This window comes from Balaenoptera physalus (genome assembly GCF_965194825.1).
Source record: "Balaenoptera physalus genome assembly, chromosome: 1".
Lineage (NCBI taxonomy): Eukaryota > Metazoa > Chordata > Mammalia > Artiodactyla > Balaenopteridae > Balaenoptera > Balaenoptera physalus.
The window spans coordinates 7,359,137-7,376,842 of NC_138882.1; positions in this window are offsets into that span (position 1 = coordinate 7,359,137).

The following is a 17,706-nucleotide window of genomic DNA, read 5'->3' on the forward strand; positions in this document are numbered from 1 at the left end:
TCTATGTTCATCAGTGTTATTGGCCTGTAGTTTTCTTTCTTTGTGACATCTTTGTCTGGTTTTGGTATCAGAGGGATGGTGGCCTCATAGAATGAGTTTGGGAGTGTTCCTCCCTCTGCTATATTTTGGAAGAGTTTGAGAACGATAGGTGTTGGCTCTTCTCTAAATGTTTGATAGAATTCACCTGTGAAGCCATCTGTTCCTGGGCTTTTGTTTGTTGGAAGATTTCTAATCACAGTTTCAATTTCAGTGCTTGTGATTGGTCTGTTCATATTTTCTGTTTCTTCCTGGTTCAGTCTCAGAATGTTGTGCATTTCTAAGAATTTGTCAATTTCTTCCAGGTTATCCATTTTATTGGTATATAGTTGCTTGTAGTAATCTCTCATGATCCTTTGTATTTCTGCAGTGTCAGTGGTTACTTCTCCTTTTCCATTTCTAATTCTGTTGATTTGAGTCTTCTCCCTTTTTTTCTTGATAAGTCTGGCTAATGGTTTATCAATTTTGTTTATCTTCTCAAAGAACCATCTTGCAGTTTTATTGATCTTTACTATCGTTTCCTTCATTTCTTTTTCATTTATTTCTGATCTGATCTTTATGATTTCTTTCCTTCTGCTAACTTTGGAGTTTTTTTGTTCTTCTTTCTCTAATTGCCTTAGGTGTAAGGTTAAGTTGTTTATTTGAGATGTTTCTTGTTTCTTAAGGTAGGCTTGTATAGCTATAAACTTCCCTCTTAGAACTGCTTTTGCTGCATCCCATAGGTTTTGGGTCGTTGTATTTTCATTGTCATTTATTTCTAGGTATTTTTTGATTTCCTCTTTGATGTCTTCAGTGATCTCTTGGTTACTAAATAGTGTGTTGTTTAACCTCCATGTATTTGTATTTCTTACAGATTTTTTTCTGTAATTGTTATCTAGTCTCATAGCTTTGTGGTCGGAAAAGATACTTGATACTATTTCAATTTTCTTAAATTTACCAAGGCTTTTTTGTGACCCAAGATACGATCTGTCCTGGAGAATGTTCCATGAGCACTTGAGGAGAATGTGTATTCCGTTGTTTTTGGATGGAATGTCCTATAAATATCAGTTAAGTCCATCTTGTTTAATGTATCATTTAAAGCTTCTGTTTCCTTATTTATTTTCATTTTGGATGATCTGTCCATTGATGAAAGCGGGGTGTTAAAATCCCCTACTATGATTGTGTTACTGTCGATTTCCCCTTTTATGGCTGTTAGTATTTGCCTTATGTATTGGGGTGCTCCTATGTTGGGTGCATAAATATTTACAATTGTTATATCTTCTTCTTGGATCGATCCCTTGATCATTATGTAGTGTTGTTCTTTGTCTCTTGTAATAGTCTTTGTTTTAAAGTCTATTTTGTCTGATATGAGAATTGCTACTCCAGTTTTCTTTTGATTTCCATTTGCATGGAATATCTTTTTCCATCCCCTCACTTTCAGTCTGTATGTGTCCCTAGGTCTGAAGTGGGTCTCTTGTAGACAGCATATATACGGGTCTTGTTTTTGTATCCATTCAGCCAGTCTATGTCTTTTGGTTGGAACAGTTAATCCATTTACATTTAAGTTAATTATCAATATGTATGTTCCTATTACCATTTTCTTAACTGTTTTGGGTTTATTATTGTAGGTCTTTTCCTTCTCTTTGTTTCCTGCCTAGAGAAGTTCCTTTAGCATTTGTTGTAAAGCTGGTTTGGTGGTGCTGAATTCTCTTAGCTTTTACTTGTCTGTAAAGCTTTTAATTTCTCCATCAAATCTAAATGAGATCCTTGCTGGGTAGAGAAGTCTTGGTTGTAGGTTTTTCTCTTTCATCACTTTAAATATGTCCTGCCACTCCCTTCTGGCTTGCAGAATTTCTGCTGAAAGATCAGCTGTTAACCGTATGGGGATTCCCTTATGTGTTACTTGTTGTTTTCCCCTTGCTGCTTTTAATATTTGTTCTTTGTATTTAATGTTTGATAGTTTGATTAATATGTGTCTTGGCATGTTTCTCCTTGGATTTATCCTTTATAGGACTCTCTATGCTTCCTGGACTTGACTAACTCTTTTCTTTCCCATATTAGGGAAATTTTCAACCAAAATCTCTTCAAATATTTTCTCAGTCCCTTTCTTTTTCTATTCTTCTTCTGAGACCCCTATAATTCGAATGTTGGTGCATTTAATGTTGTTCCAGAGGTCTCTGAGACTGTCCTCAATTTTTATCATTCTTTTTTCTTTATTCTGCTCTGCAGTAGTCATTTCCACTATTTTATCTTCCAGGTCACTTATCTGTTCTTCTGCCTCAGTTATTCTGCTATTGATCCCTTCTAGAGAATTTTTAATTTCATTTATTGTGTTTTTCATGTCTGTTTGCTTGCTCTTTAGTTCTTCTAGGTCCTTGTTAAACGTTTCTTGTATTTTCTCCATTCTATTTCCAAGATTTTGGATCATGTTTACTGTCATAATTCTGAATTCTTTTTCAGGTAGACTGCCTATTTCCTCCTCATTTGTTAGGTCTAGTGGGTTTTTGCCTTCTCATTTTGCTTAACTTACTGTGTTTGGGGTCTCCTTTTTGTAGGCTGCAGGTTCGTAGTTTCTGTTGTTTTTGGTGTCTGTCCCCAGTGGCTAAGGTTGGTTCAGTGGGTTGTGTAGGCTTCCTGGTGGAGGGGAATAGTACCTGTGTTCTGGTGGATGAGGCTGGATCTTGTCTTTCTGGTGGGCAGGTCCACGTCTGGTGGTGTGTTTTGGGGTGTCTGTGGCCTTATTATGATTTTAGGCAGCCTCTGTTCTAATGGATGGGGTTGTGTTCTTGTATTGCTAGTTGTTTGGCATGGGGTGTCCTGCACTGTTGCTTGCTGGTATATGCACTTGATAAATGTATTTTTTCTGTTTTTGGATGGACTGCTCTCTCTAGATCTTTTAGGTCTACTTGGTGTATACTATTGTTCAATTCCTCTATTTCTTTATTGATTTTTTGTTTATATGATCTATCCATTTTTGAAAATAGGGTATTGAATCCACAACTATAATTGTAGAAATTTCTTTTTTTTCTTTCAATCGCATCAATGTCAGCTTTATACATTTGAGAGATCTATTGTTTGATACATATCTATTTATAATTGTTACCTTTTGGATGAATTTTCTTTTTTACCAAGTTATAATGACCTTATTTTCATCTTTTAACAATTTTTCACTTACAGTCTATTTTGTCTGATATTAGTAGAGCCACTGCAGTTCACTTTTGTTTACTATTTATTTGGAATGTATTTTTCAATCCTTTCAAGCTCAACTTATTTGTGTCTTTTGGTCCTAAGTGAGTCTTTTTTAGACAGCTTATAGTTATAGCATGGTTTTTATCCATCTTGCAATTGTCATTCTGTTCACTGGTGAGTTTTCTCTGTTTAGTTTCAAAATGATTACTAGGACAGACTTCTGCCATTTTGCTATTGGTTTTCTGTATATCATTTTGGTCCTCAATTCCTCCATTATTGCATTATTTTGTGTTTGATTTTTTTTTATTATTTCGAATTCTTTATCATTTTCTGTATAATTAAAATTTATTTTCTTACTGGTTTCTTTGGGAATTAAAATTAACATTAAATTTATAACAATCTCATTGAATTATACTAACTTAGTTTCAATATTGAACAAAACTTGTTTTATACATCATGATCCCTTTAATTTTTTTTGTTACTTTTTAATATTTTAAAGATTACATCTATATATGCTATATATCCATTAAGAGAGGCGTAATTATTATATGCATTTGTCTTTTAAATCATATAGGAAAAAAAGTTTTTACTAAGCAAAATATGCAATAATACTGGCTTTTATATTTACCTGTGCAGTTATAATACTTTTATCAGTGCTCCAACTTTCTTCACATGACTTCACATTACTGCCTGGTGTCCTTCATTTTCTGTCCGATGGACTTCCTTTAGCATTTTTAATAAGTTGGTTATACTAGGAACAAACTCTTTCAGCTTTTGTTTATCTGGGGAAATCTTAATTTCTCCTTTATTCTTGAATAGTTTTTCCACACTTAGAATTCTTATTTGGCAGTGTTTTTCTTTCAGCACTTTAAATATGTCTTCTCACTGCCATTCTCCCTCCATGTACCTGCTTACAAATCAGTTGTTAATCTTATTGAGTAGCCCTTGAATGTGATGTCACTTATCTCTTGCTGCTTTCAAGATTCTATTTATCTTTGGCTTTCTACAATTTTAAAATAATGTATCGTAGTGTGGATCTCTTTGTTTAACCCACTTAGAGTTTATTGAGTTCCTTGGCTTTCTAGATTCATGTACTTCAAGAAATTTTGGAATTTTTCAGCCATTTCTCAGATATTCTCTCTGCTTTTTCTCTTTCTTTCTTGAATTCCCATAATGAATATGTAGGTATGATTGATAGTGTCCCATAGGATTCTAAAACTCTTCAATTTTTTTCTTTTTCATTTCTTCTTTACAGTCTGATTAATTTAAATTGCTTATTTTCAAGTTTCCTAATTCAGTCTTGTTTTCTCAAATCTGTTGAACAGTTCCGGTGAAATTTTCATTTCAGCTATTGTACTTTTCTGCTCCAGAATCTGTTTTGTCCCCTTTTATACTTTCTTATTTCTTTATTGATATTTTACTTCTTCATACCTTGTTCCCCTCATTTCTTCTGTTTGTCATTGGTTTACTTAAGCTAATTGAGAGTGTTTAGGAACATTGATTTAAAGTATTCATCTAGAAAATCCAACATCTGCACTTTCTCATGGACTGTTTTCCTGTTTCTTGTTTTCCTGTAATTGGACAATACTTCCTTGTTTCTTTGCAATCTTTTAAAATTCTTTCTAAAAATTGGACATTTTTAGTATTATGATGAGCAAAAAGGAAAGGAAGAAAGACTGAGGGGGACAATGAGCAAGAAAGAAATGAAGAAAGGGAGGGAGGGAGAAAGGAAAGAACAGAGAAGAAAAACAGAAAATGAAAAGAAAGGGTAATGGAAGAAAAAAAACAAAAGAAAAATTCTACTCCTCAAATTTTTGCATATTGATCCTGGGCACTCCTTTAGTGCTGAACCAGGACATTTACCACTCTGCCTGGTCATACTTCCTGTTTGTTCTGAGAGTAAAGACCAGTGACAGTTGAAAGCTAATTGCCTTCTCAGGTCTTCTGTGAACATGTTTACTGACCTGAGAATTCATGTAACCCTAATTTCTCCACATACACAGCAGCTTTTAAAAACCCCTATTCCCTCAAAACACTCATTCTCTGGCTTTTTCTCCCATAATTTGGTGTGTTTATTGTTTGCATTTTTTTCCCCCCAGACAGCAGCAACATCTTTTTCATTTGACTTTCATTGTTTTTGAGGACTGCAGAACTTCTCTGATCTGATAGAGTTCCAAATTAAGCAAAACAACAGGAAGCCCCCTGTGGCAGAGGGAGGCAACCCCAGTCAGTTCAAAATAGATAAATACGATTCTCTGGTTACAAGGTCTGTTCTGCTCCCTCAAGAATTATCTGTTCACACAAGGAACACGAGCTGGCACCTTCAAGACCACGACCATGTGGAGAGAGGTTGAGGATGAGGGTTGGTTAATATGCCACAAAACTCTCTTACTCTTTCAGTGGTTTTTATCCTGACTAAGCATTTGCTTGGTTGCCATAAACATTAGAATATGTTCCAGAGGCCCAGGAAGGTTGATTCTGGCAGTTTGCCATGTGTTTTGGTGTTTCTGGGGAGGGATAGACCCTAAAGTTCCCTACGCCTCCATTTTTACTGATACCACTGGTCTTTTTACCAGCTAATTTTTACTGAATACAGTCACAGCCATCTGTTTACATTTGTTTACGGCAGTTTTCAAACTACAATTTCAGAGTTGAGTAGTTGCTAAAGAGACTGATGGCCTGCAAGCCTAAGATATTTAATAACTGGCCCTTTATGCAAAGTCTGCAGTCCTCTATGTTAAATTTTCTGTATACATAACCTGTGGTAAGATAAAAAGTGTGTTACTACTTTAACTCTATATGTAAATTTTTTTATTGCTTTATTCTACTGGCTTAATGATGATCAGTAAAATGTTGAATAGAAATATTGGAATGTATATTCTTGCCTTATTCCCAGTCTTGGGAGAAATGCATTTTATTTTCACCCAGAAGTATGCTCTTAGCTGTATACAGAGTATGTTTTCTTTATCTGCTTCCCTTACCCTCCTTCACAGAAGCATTTATGCTTTTAGGCAAATTTTGAATATATTCAGTCATTACTTTTTCAAATATTTTACTATTCTTTTCCTCTCCTTCTGGAACCCAATAATATATATTCTAAACCAGTCAATATTTTACTGCAGCTCACTGAAACTCTGTTAAATTTTCAGCATTTTTCTCTCTATGTTTAATTCTAGTTTTATTGCTATGTCTTCAATTCACTTTATTTTTTCTGCAGTGCCTAACCTGTTGTTAATCAAAACTAGTGAATATTTTATTTCAGATCTTATATTTTTCATCTCTAGTAATTGCTTTAAAGTCATTGTCTGCTAGTTCCATTATCTTTGTAATTTCTGGGTCTATTTTCTTTTGACCCATTTTTCTCTTGATTGTGGGTAATATTTTCCTACTTCTTTGCATTTTTAGTATTTTTGACTCATTGCTTGACATTGTAAATATTATTGTGTGTCTGGATTTCATTTGTTTTGCCTTTAAGGAACAAAGGGGATAAACAGGTCACTAAGGTGGGGAAAGATATCAAAGTATGTGAATATACAGTTTTAGAGTAGTGATACAGTTTTCAATAAAGAAAGGATGTCCAACTTTGCAATCATTCAAGGAAATGCAATTTCATACAGCAAGTTAGTCCTTCAAGCGGGAAGTAAGCTTTATGTAGCTTACAAAGGAATTAGAAATAACCTAGATATTTTAAAGTAGAAGAATTTTTAAAAATTTATGGCACAGGCAATCTATGAAAAGGCTGAGAAAATGTCCATACATAAACATACTAATATCAATAAATGCCAAAGATCAGTGAAAAATGGCAGTTGCAGAAGAATGATATCTGAAGAGAAGATGCATTTGACTCAAATACACACATGCACAACACAAGTACATATTTCTATAGGTAAAAATAATTCTATAAGTGTATTCAAAATAGTCTGAAAGGACTCATTTCAAACTGATAATGGTGGTTACCTATAGGAGCCAAAAAGATAGGATGGGTATGTGTGTAAATTAGATGGTATTCAAAGCAAGGGTGTTAAATTTTTGTGCATATTTTCCCTTTTTTCTATGGAATCTCAGATGTTTAAATATAAAAGTACACTTTGGGTAATTAAAAATAAAATGGTCTAAATGGATAAACACTAAAATTAAGGGGTTACTCTGAGGTGGGGGGAGCAATGGTGAGGGATAGTGAGTGAGAATCATTCATGCTTTAGCCTATATACTTCAATATCATTGGCATATTTAACAAAAATAATGTGAAGATAAGTTACTTCTGTGTTTTTGCAAACAGTACATAATGCAACTGTGTTATGCAAGGGCCAACGAACATTTTTGGTAAACACCAGACAGTAAATATTTTAGGCTTTGAGAGAGACACATGCTCTCTGCCATAAATACCTTATTCTGCCATTGAAATGAGAAAGCATATATTGACAATGTGTAAATGAATGTGTTTGGCTGTGTTCCAATAAAACTTTATTTGCAAAAGCAAGTGGTGGGCCAGATTTGGTCTTCAGGTTGCAGGTGGTCTACAACTCTTACTCTTATATAGTAAGAATACTTCTAATACTTGTGTAGTGGAAAAAAGGGCACTGTGAATATTTGATTATCTACTATATCATAATGATATATTAAATCCATTTTATGTGACATTTATGGCAACACATATTAATTTAGGAATGTAGTTATTCTATTTCAATGATACAATTAAAATATATTCACCTTTACCAATTCAAAAGATAATAGTAATATTTTCATGAAAATGCACTTGCTACAAATGTAAAATATGCAAAATGACTATAAAAACATAAAATGTGAAACAAGAATTCAAAGGAAAATATATGCCTAATGGAAAACCAGCTTTATATAGCGAATTGAGTGAGAATAATTTTAAGACCTACTTAGAATGTGTTTCTAGAGAATTTTACATCATTCTTCAGTTTTTGCAAGCAGTTGTAAGGTGACTGTAAAATTATAATTTGATATAGATGAGTTAGCATGTCACACAAAATACCCAGACAACTGACATATTGTAATATTTTGCTTAACTAAAATTGTGTATTTGAGGTAGAACATGAACCAACATGTTAATAACCAAAAGGCTTTGAATTATTTATTTTAAAAAGTGATTTATGATGTTGTAAAAAATTAATGGAGCAGTTCTTTTATCTGTAAAAATGTTTCCTAATTCTGTCTTCTAATTTCCTAAAACAATTCAGAATCCTTACATCTATTAGCTTTAAAACTGAAGAGAAAAGCTGAAATAGTTTACTCAGAATATGAACATTATCACTCCAATTTAATGAATAACTATTATGTGCAGTTATATTTACATATGCTATCAGAATTAGTCTGAAGAAAAAAGCTCTGTGGTAAATAATATTAACCCTATTTTACTAATACAGAGAAAGTGACTCAGAAAAATTAAGTCCTTACCATGATTATAGTGAAAATAAATAATGGAAATGGTATTCTTTTGGCATGGTGCCATCTTCTAAGAAGTTATTCTTCCCATTGTACTTTGTGAGTTTTCTTCAAAGAAGGGGACTATCGTCTCTAATTAAGTTTGATCTGAATTGAAAAATTCAGGAAAAAAACAAATATGTGGGAAAAAATTTAATACTTATCTTAAAGTCTTCACATTTATGGTAAAGTAAGGAACTGTCATCTTTTGGTAATGGTTTTCGTAAAACACCATTTTACATTTTAACACAAACCTTTTAGCTGTGTTACCTTGGCATACTTACTTAGCTGCTATGAACCTCCTTTGTCTTATATATAACACAGTAACAATAATAATGACAATTCATAGCTCTCAACCGTTTTGAAAATTAAATGAGAAGAAAGGGAAAACATCTTAGGCTAACACTCAGTGAGTAAAGTGAAAATAATCTATGATCAAAATTAGTAAAATTCCTTACATTATCACTTATGTTTGATCTTATACTCCCTGACACACAGAGTGATACACAGAATATGATGAGTTAACTAATACTTGGTTTATAAACAAGGATTTTCTTTTTTTATTGACATATAGTTGATTTATAATGTGTTAGTTTCTAGTGTACAGCAAAGTGATTCAGTTGTATATATATATATTTTTTTTTTTCATATTCTTTTCCATTATAGTTTATTACAAGATACTGAATATCTGTGTTATACAGTAGGACCTTGTTGGTTATCTTTTATATATAGTAGTGTGTATATGCTAATCCCAAACTCCTAATTTATCCCTCCACTCACCTTTCCCCTTTGATAACCATAAGTTTTTATGTCTGTGAGTCTTTTTCTGTTCTGTAAATAAGTTCATTTGTATCATATTTTAGATTCCACATATAAGTGATATCATATGGTATTTGTCTTATCTTTCTGGCTTACTTCACTCAGTATGATCTCTAGGTCCACCCATTTGCTGCAAATGGCATAATTTTATTCTTTGTTTTTTTTAATTTTGTGAAGTATAGTTGATCTACAATGTTATGGGCATTATTTTATTCTTTTTTATGCCTGAGTAGTATTCTATTGTGTGTATATGTATATGTGTGTGTGTGTGTGTGTGTGTGTGTGTGTGTGTGTGTGTGTATATATATATATATTTATGTGTATATATGTATACACACACATCAAAATCTTTTTTATCCATCCATCTGTCGATGGACATTTAGGTTGCTGCCATGTCTTGGCTATTGTAAATAGTGCTGCAGTGAACATTGGGGTGCATGTATCTTTTTGAATTAGAGTTTTCTCCAGATATTTGCCCAGGAGTGGGATTGTTGGATCATATGGCAATTTTATTTTTAGTTTTCTAAGAATCCTCAATACTGTTCTCCTAGTGGCTGTACCAGTTTACATTCGCACCAACTATGTAGGAGTGTTCCTTTTTTTCTACACACTCTCCATCATTTATGTGTAGACTTTTGATGATGGCCATGCTGACTGGTGTGAGGTGATACCTCATTGTATTTTTAATTTGTATTTCTTTAATAATTAACGATGTTGAGCATTTTTTCATGTTCCTGTTGGCCATTTGGATCTCTTCTTTGGAGAAATGTCTATTTAGATCTTCTGTCCATTTTTTAATTGAGCTGTTTGGTTTTTTGATATTGAGCTGTATGAGCTGTTTGTATATTTTGGAAATTAATCCCTTGTAGGTTAGATCGTTTGTGGGTATTTTTTCCCAACCTGTAGGTTGTCTTTTCATTTGGTTTATGGTTTCCTTTGCTATGCAAAAGGTTTTAAGTTTAATGAGGTGCCATTTGTTTGCTTTTGTTTTTATTTTCATTACTCTAGAAGACGGATCCAAAAATATATTGCTGCAGTTTATGCCAAAGAGTGTTCTGCCTTTGTTTCCCCCTAGAAATTTTATAGTATCCAGTCTTATATTTAGGTCTTTAATCGATTTTGAGTTTATTTTTGTGTATGGTGTTAGAGAATGTTCTAATTTCATGCTTTTACACGTAGCTGTCCAGTTTTCCCATCACCACTTATTGAGGAGACTGTCTTTTGTCCATTGTATATTCTTGCCTCCTCTGTGGTAGATTAATTGACCGTAGGTGCGTGGGTTTATTTCTGGGCTTTCTATTCTGTTACATTGATCTATATATCTGTTTTTGTGCCGGTACCATACTGTTTTGATTACTGTAGCTTTATAGTATAGTTTGAAATCAGAAGGCCTGATTCTTCTGGCTCCATTTTGCTGTCTCAAGATTGCTTTGCTATTTGGGGTCTTCTGTGTTTCCATGTAAATCTTAAAATTTTTGTTCTTTTTCAGTGAAAGATGCCATTGGCAATTTGATAGGGATTACATTTAATCTGTAGATTGCCCTGGGTAGTATATCATTTTAACAATATTGATTCTTCCAATCCAAGAAAATGGTACATCTTTCCATCTGTTTGTGTCATCTTCAGTTTCTTTCATCAGCATCTTATAGTTTTCAGAATATAGGTGTTTTGCCTTCTTAGGTAGTTTTATTACTAGGTTTTTACTCTTTTTTGATGAGATGGTAAATGGCATTGTTTCCTGATTTCTCTTTCTGATCTTTTGTTGTTAGTGTATAGAAATGCAACATATTTCTGTGTGTTAATCTTGTATCCTGTAATTTTACCAAATTCATTGATGAGCTCTAGGATTTTTCTGGTAATGTCTTTAGGATTTTTTATGTATAGTATCATGTCATCTGCAAACAGTGACAATTTTGTTTCTTCTTTGCCAATTTGGATTACTTTTATTTCTTTTTCTACTCTGATTGCTGTGGCCAGAATTTTTAATGATGGCCATTTTGACCAGTGTGAAGTCATACCTCCATTGTAGTTCTGATTTGCATTTCTCTAATAATTTGCGATGTTGAGCATTTTTTCGTGTATCTATTGTCCACCTGTATGTCTTCTTTGGAGGAATGTCTATTTAGGTCTTCTGCCCAGTTTTTTTTTTTTTTTTTTTTTTTTTTTTTTCTGCCCAGTTTTTGATTTGGTTGTTTTTTTTTTGTTATTGTGCTGTATGAACTCTTTGTAGATTTTGGAAATTAAGCCCTTGTCAGTCAGATCATTTGCAAATATTTTCTTCTAGTCTGTAATGACTTTCTTATTAAGAAAACTTTATTCTCCCCAAAGTATTTTGATGTGAGCATATTTTTGGGAAAGAATTCTCCATGAGTCTCACACTTCTGCACATCTTTTATCAGGTTCTGCTTTATAGTATTTTTTCAAGGATATTAAACAGACTAGGAATTTAGAGATAGTGTCTCCTTCTTGAGGGCAGAGTTCAAAATTCTTTCTTGAGCAGAATAATCAATATGATATCATTTTAGGAGAGTTGGGCAGGTTTGCTAGCAGCCCTCCATATACTATTGGGGGGTTCTAAAATTGACCTTGGTCAGTCATGACACAACTCTTGATTGTGCATCATCCATCTGGGCCCATCCTCGATGTCCCTGTGGGACTCGGAGGGGAGAGATAAAAGGAACTAATGTGAATGTGAAGCTCATGCTGCCTGCTGATCCATGAGTGATTAAGTTCCTTGCTTTTGATCAAGAGTCTCATGTCTTCTGTGAAGGCTTGGCAGAATAACTTGTTGGGTTTGAAGTAGGGAATGGCCTCAAATCCTACACAGTTGTAAATGTAAATGAGACTCAAATTTTCTGCAAAGTAAATTTTAGTTTTTTTTTTTTTATTCACTTATCATATGATTTCTAGAAATTTGAAATTTATCTGATCTCAGACAGTCATCTGGCTAAGAAAAGCTGAATCATGTTGACTGTTTATCTTGGCGTAATTTGTGGTTTGTAAATTGAATTTAGGAAGTAATTTTTTGTAAGGAAGAAAGAGGAATTTTTATGATATTCCAAAAGCAGTTTGGCAAAGAGAAATTAGTGAGAAATGATATTTGGATGAAAACTTCCAGACAAAATTGTAAGTCTGTTTAAATTTAATTTCATCTTTTCCCTCAACATGTACATGGCCATATTTAGACACTATATTGTAATCCAACATATGGTTTCTCAAAACTTTTGATCAAATTTTTTTCTCTTCCATTTTGAAACATTCTTTTTATTTAAGCTCCAGATAAAGTAATTGAAACCATCTTATGTAACATACACACTAATGTCAAAAATGAAATTCACACTCCATGAGGCTAGATTCTCTCACTATGTGAAGTGCTCAAGAGCTGAGGCTGGTGGCAGACATGGCGGTCTTCATTTATGGCATTTACCCAGTAAGTTAATCAGTAGGTAGAATTACCATATTATAACTTTTAATCCTCTCTGGTTCTTTTCTCCCCTGTCTCCCTTCCTTTCTTCTTCCTCTATCTTCTCTCTATCCCTCTCTCTTTGCTGTTATTTGCTGCTGTTTGTTTGCTGCTCTCTCATTGTTGTTTAATTAATTTATGTTTTATATGAAAATTATAAAACTCCATTGCTATTAGTTTTAACAAATTTAAAATTCATTTTATTATATTGTCATTGAACTGGAAAGACACAGGGAAACCACCTTGCTGGGAATCACTTAATCCAATGTACATCACTGCCAACAATTATATTTATTTCCACAAGAGTAGTAACAATATGATTGCTAAAAAATATTGATCTATAACTACTGAATGGCGAGGAATGTGCCTGTTTGACTTCCCTGTATCGATGCTACATGCAATACTTAGAGATTGCTGTACCTAGAGTATTAGTAAGTACATCCTTCTCAAGTTCAGTTTTATAATAACATGATAAATACATATAAAACAGAATCTCAGACATTAATGGATATCAGAAATTACTTGGTGCAAGGAACCAGAGAGGCTAGGTTTGAAACGTAGCTTCACCATTATACTCAGTGTAAAACACTGAAATTGTGATTTTACCTTCTGCTTTCTCATCTCAAAAATGGAGATGATTATAGCACTTATTTATAGTACTGTCAAATATTAACCTATATACCACATATAGAACAGTGTTTGGCATGTATATAGGTCTGATTATTGTCAGTGTTATTATTATAAATAAATACAGAAGCTTGCCAAAGGTCACAGATTTGGAACTAAATAATGCATACATGTACTGCAAATGACCAGTGTGGATCCCCATAAATTTCTAAAATAGCTTCTGAATCCTTGCTAGTTGATTGTCAGTGTCACTTCATTGATGTTAAATATATCTTACTGTATTAAAATTACTTTGAAAATTAACAGCTCTCTAAAAACTGCAATTGTTACATGAAATATATATTCAATAACATACCATAGAATTTAAAACTTGCAGATTTCTAAGTGAAATGTGTCATCTTTCATTCTGGGTTGTCTTTTTTTTTAAATTTATTTTATTTTGTTTATTTATTTTTGGCTGCGTCGGGTCTTCATTGCTGTGCCATGGGTTTTCTCTAGTTGTGAGGATCGGGGGTCTACTCTTCATTGCATTGCACATGCTTCTCATTGTGGTGGCTTGTTTCAGAGCACGGGCTCTAGACACACGGGCTTCAGTAGTTGTGGCACGTGGGCTCTAGAGCACAGGCTCAGTAGTTGTGGTGCATGGGTTATTTGCTCCACAGCATGTGGGATCTTCCCAGACCAGGGATCGAACCTGTGTCCCCTGCATTTGCAGGCGGATTCTTAACCACTGCACCACCAGGAAAGTCATTCTGGGTTGTCTTAAAGTTTATCTTTCCTACACTATTAGTCTCAAGGCAAGTACCAATTGTATTTCAGCCTAATCATTAAAACCCATTTGTTCAAAAAACTGTAGAATTGGTATAATATTTATTATCTATCATATATCCAGCTTATTTTAAGAATAGTCAGAAGGAGACTTTATCTGGAGCTTAACAGCTATAACACAAAAGCCAACAAGAGGCAAGTCACCTAAAACTAAAATCCACTGTGCAGTGAATTATAATAGAAGTATATAAAGGAGACCATGGAAACCTTGGGTTTCTGAATCAGTGAGCATGAAAAAATAAGGCAACTCAGAACAGATAATATTAAGGTACTATATTTAAATTCAAATGGCAGGAGAGCAATATTTTAGCATGACTTTGGGCCTGACTTGCTGCTTCATTCATAAAACTCCATTAGATCTTTTGTCAAAAATGTTTAACTAGTTTTCAGAGGCTGTCCTGCACACCATCAAAACTTCTAGACAGTTTTCTTTATGATGGGTCTCTGGCTACTATTCACACACATTTCTTTTACCAAGTTGAAGTCTACCATTTCTGAAACTCATTTCTTTCCCCATATGTCAAAGGTATTGACAATTTCTTTCACATCACCAGAGAAACTTTCCAGTGTTACTTATTTAAAATTTGTTTCAGCTTTATTGAGATATTATTGACATACAACATATGTAAGTTTTAAGGCTTATAATGTGGTGATTTGTTACATGTATGTCTTCCAAAATGATCACCACAGTAAATTTAGTTAACACTGCCATCTCCTCACATAATTACCATTTTTCTTTTTTGGTGGGAATGTTTAAGATCTACTCTCATAACAACTTTCAAGTACATAATACAGTATTGTTAATTATAGTCACCATGCTGAACATTAGATCTGCATAATTTATTCATCTTATAGCTGGACATTGGTACCCTTTGACCAACAGCTCCTGATTTCCCCCACACCCTGGTCCTTAGCAATGACCATTATACTCTGTATTTCTGTGAGTTCAGCTTTCTTTGAGTCCATGTATGAGTGAGAACGTACAGAATTTGTGTTTCTCCCTCTGACTTATTTCACTTAGCTTAACATCCTCAATATCCATTTATGTTTCTGTAAATGCCAGTTCCAGTGTAATTTAACACTCTCCAGGTTTACATGCATGCCATGATAGAAATAATGCTTCATAAATAATCTGTTTTATAAGTTTTCATTCTTTTATTTTAACATGAGATTGTGTGTTATACCTCTAAAGTCTAGACTGTTATTCTGTGTTAAGCCAGGATTCTTCCCTCTTTGGACACAGTGATTAATGAGGCAATTTTTATAATATTCCAAAATGGCAGTCAAATTCCAAACTCTTGGAATATGAAAAGATGAGAATTATGTTGAATTTCAAGTGAGGAAAACTTGGATATAACATCATTATGCATTTACTAAATAGTACAACCTTGGCTTCTTTGACGTGTCTTCTTTCAGATTAATTTGTTTTTATCAGATCAACTTTTCATGGAAATCAAATTCTTTTTGTATATTTCTAAGTTCTTCAATTTCCTTTTATTAAATAATAATAATCAATATATCAAAAGCCATCCACAAGTATAGAATGAAGATAAAAAGTGAAAAATAAATTTGAAATATACTTAGAAAGCAAAGACTAATGAAAAATGAACAATCATCAAGCTTACTTGATTCACAAGTTTTTATTTCTCATTGAAGTAAATCTTGAAGTTTTTGAATGGTCTTTCTTACATGTAATGATGGGTATTTTTATGGTTGTATTTTCCTAATCCATTAGGATTACCAGATAAATACAGGAATTATTTTGAATTTCAGATAAAAAACAAATATTGCATGGAATATGCATAAACTAAAAAGCTTTTTCTTTATCTCAAACTCAAATTTTACTGGGGGTCCTATATTTTTATTTATTAATCTGTCAACCCTCGTTATTATGATAAACTGAAAGTTACTGAGATAAACAATGTTGATATGATAAATGTCCTTTAACAAATTCATCAGCTTTATAGCTTAATTTATCATAAATCAGAATGCTAGTGAATTTTAGAGCTGTGTAATTCAATTATCTGTTGAGAATGTTAGTTTCTTATAAAATAGTATTGTCCAGATAACTATTGCATATAAATTCATTTCTCATAGTTTATGCCTGGGAGTTTAATTTACCTATGCCTCTACTTTATTTCAAAAATATTTAGAGGTTTTTATACAAATATAAAAATAGAGTAAGATTACAACAATCAAATGAGAAAATTGAAGTGGCAAAAGAAAAGCCTCTCATTAAACACTAGTTTCTTTCATGGTACTTCTGATGTGTCAGAACCACTATGTTTGTATTAATCCTGGTTTACCACTTGTAGTTGTGTTAACTGCTCCTCATCCAGCATAATTTCATTTTACTTCTCATTCCAATCACTCTCTTCTTGACACATCCTAATTTATCAATGCTTCTGTTCTCATATGGCCAGCTCAGAAATTTGTTAAATTACCACATTCCATGTTCTGAAAATTGCACTTGTATAAATTCTGCTTAAGACAGTGTCTCAGCTTTTTGAGTAGATTGTACACCCGAATTGTTTCGTATTGTTTTTAGATTTTGCTAAAAGCCCTAACTCCTCCCTCTACATAATTTCTTTTAAGTCTTTGTTTTCTTCTCATTTTGATGGTTGGTTTGGGTTTTTTAAAAAACCTAGAAATTTACAATTATCTTTTTAAGAATAGCTAATATTCTACCGAAGTCATTTTGTCAGTAGTCAAATTTGTTTCCTTTATCTCTTATCTTAATTTTCTCAAGTCACTACTGAAGGAAAAAAATGAAATGCTGTAAAAGATTACTGTGGTAGGCAGAATAGTACAGGGACTTCCAAAATATCCACATCCTAATCCCTAGAATTTGTGAATATGTTACCGTATATGGCAAAAGGGACTTTGTAGGTAAGATTAAGTTCAGGACCTTGAGATGCAGAGATTATCCTGGATGATCAAATAGGGCCCAACCTAATTATATGGATTCTTAAAATTGAAACCTACCTGGCTAGATTCTGAAGATGTGAGTATTGAAAAATGGTCAGGGAGATGCACTGTTGGTCACTTTGTAGATGGAGCAATGAGGCCACAAGCCAAGGAATGTGGACAACCTTTAGACGCTGGAAAAGACAGGGAAAGAGATTATCCTCTAGAGCCTTCAGAAAAGACATCTTGATTTTTAGCCCACATCAGACTGCTAACCTATAAATCCGTAAGATAATAAATTTGTATTAAGTCAATAAATTTTGGGCAATTTGGAAACTAATTTCACAACTATAGGACACTAATGATTACCTTTCCTGATTTTATAATCACCCGTTATTCAGATCACT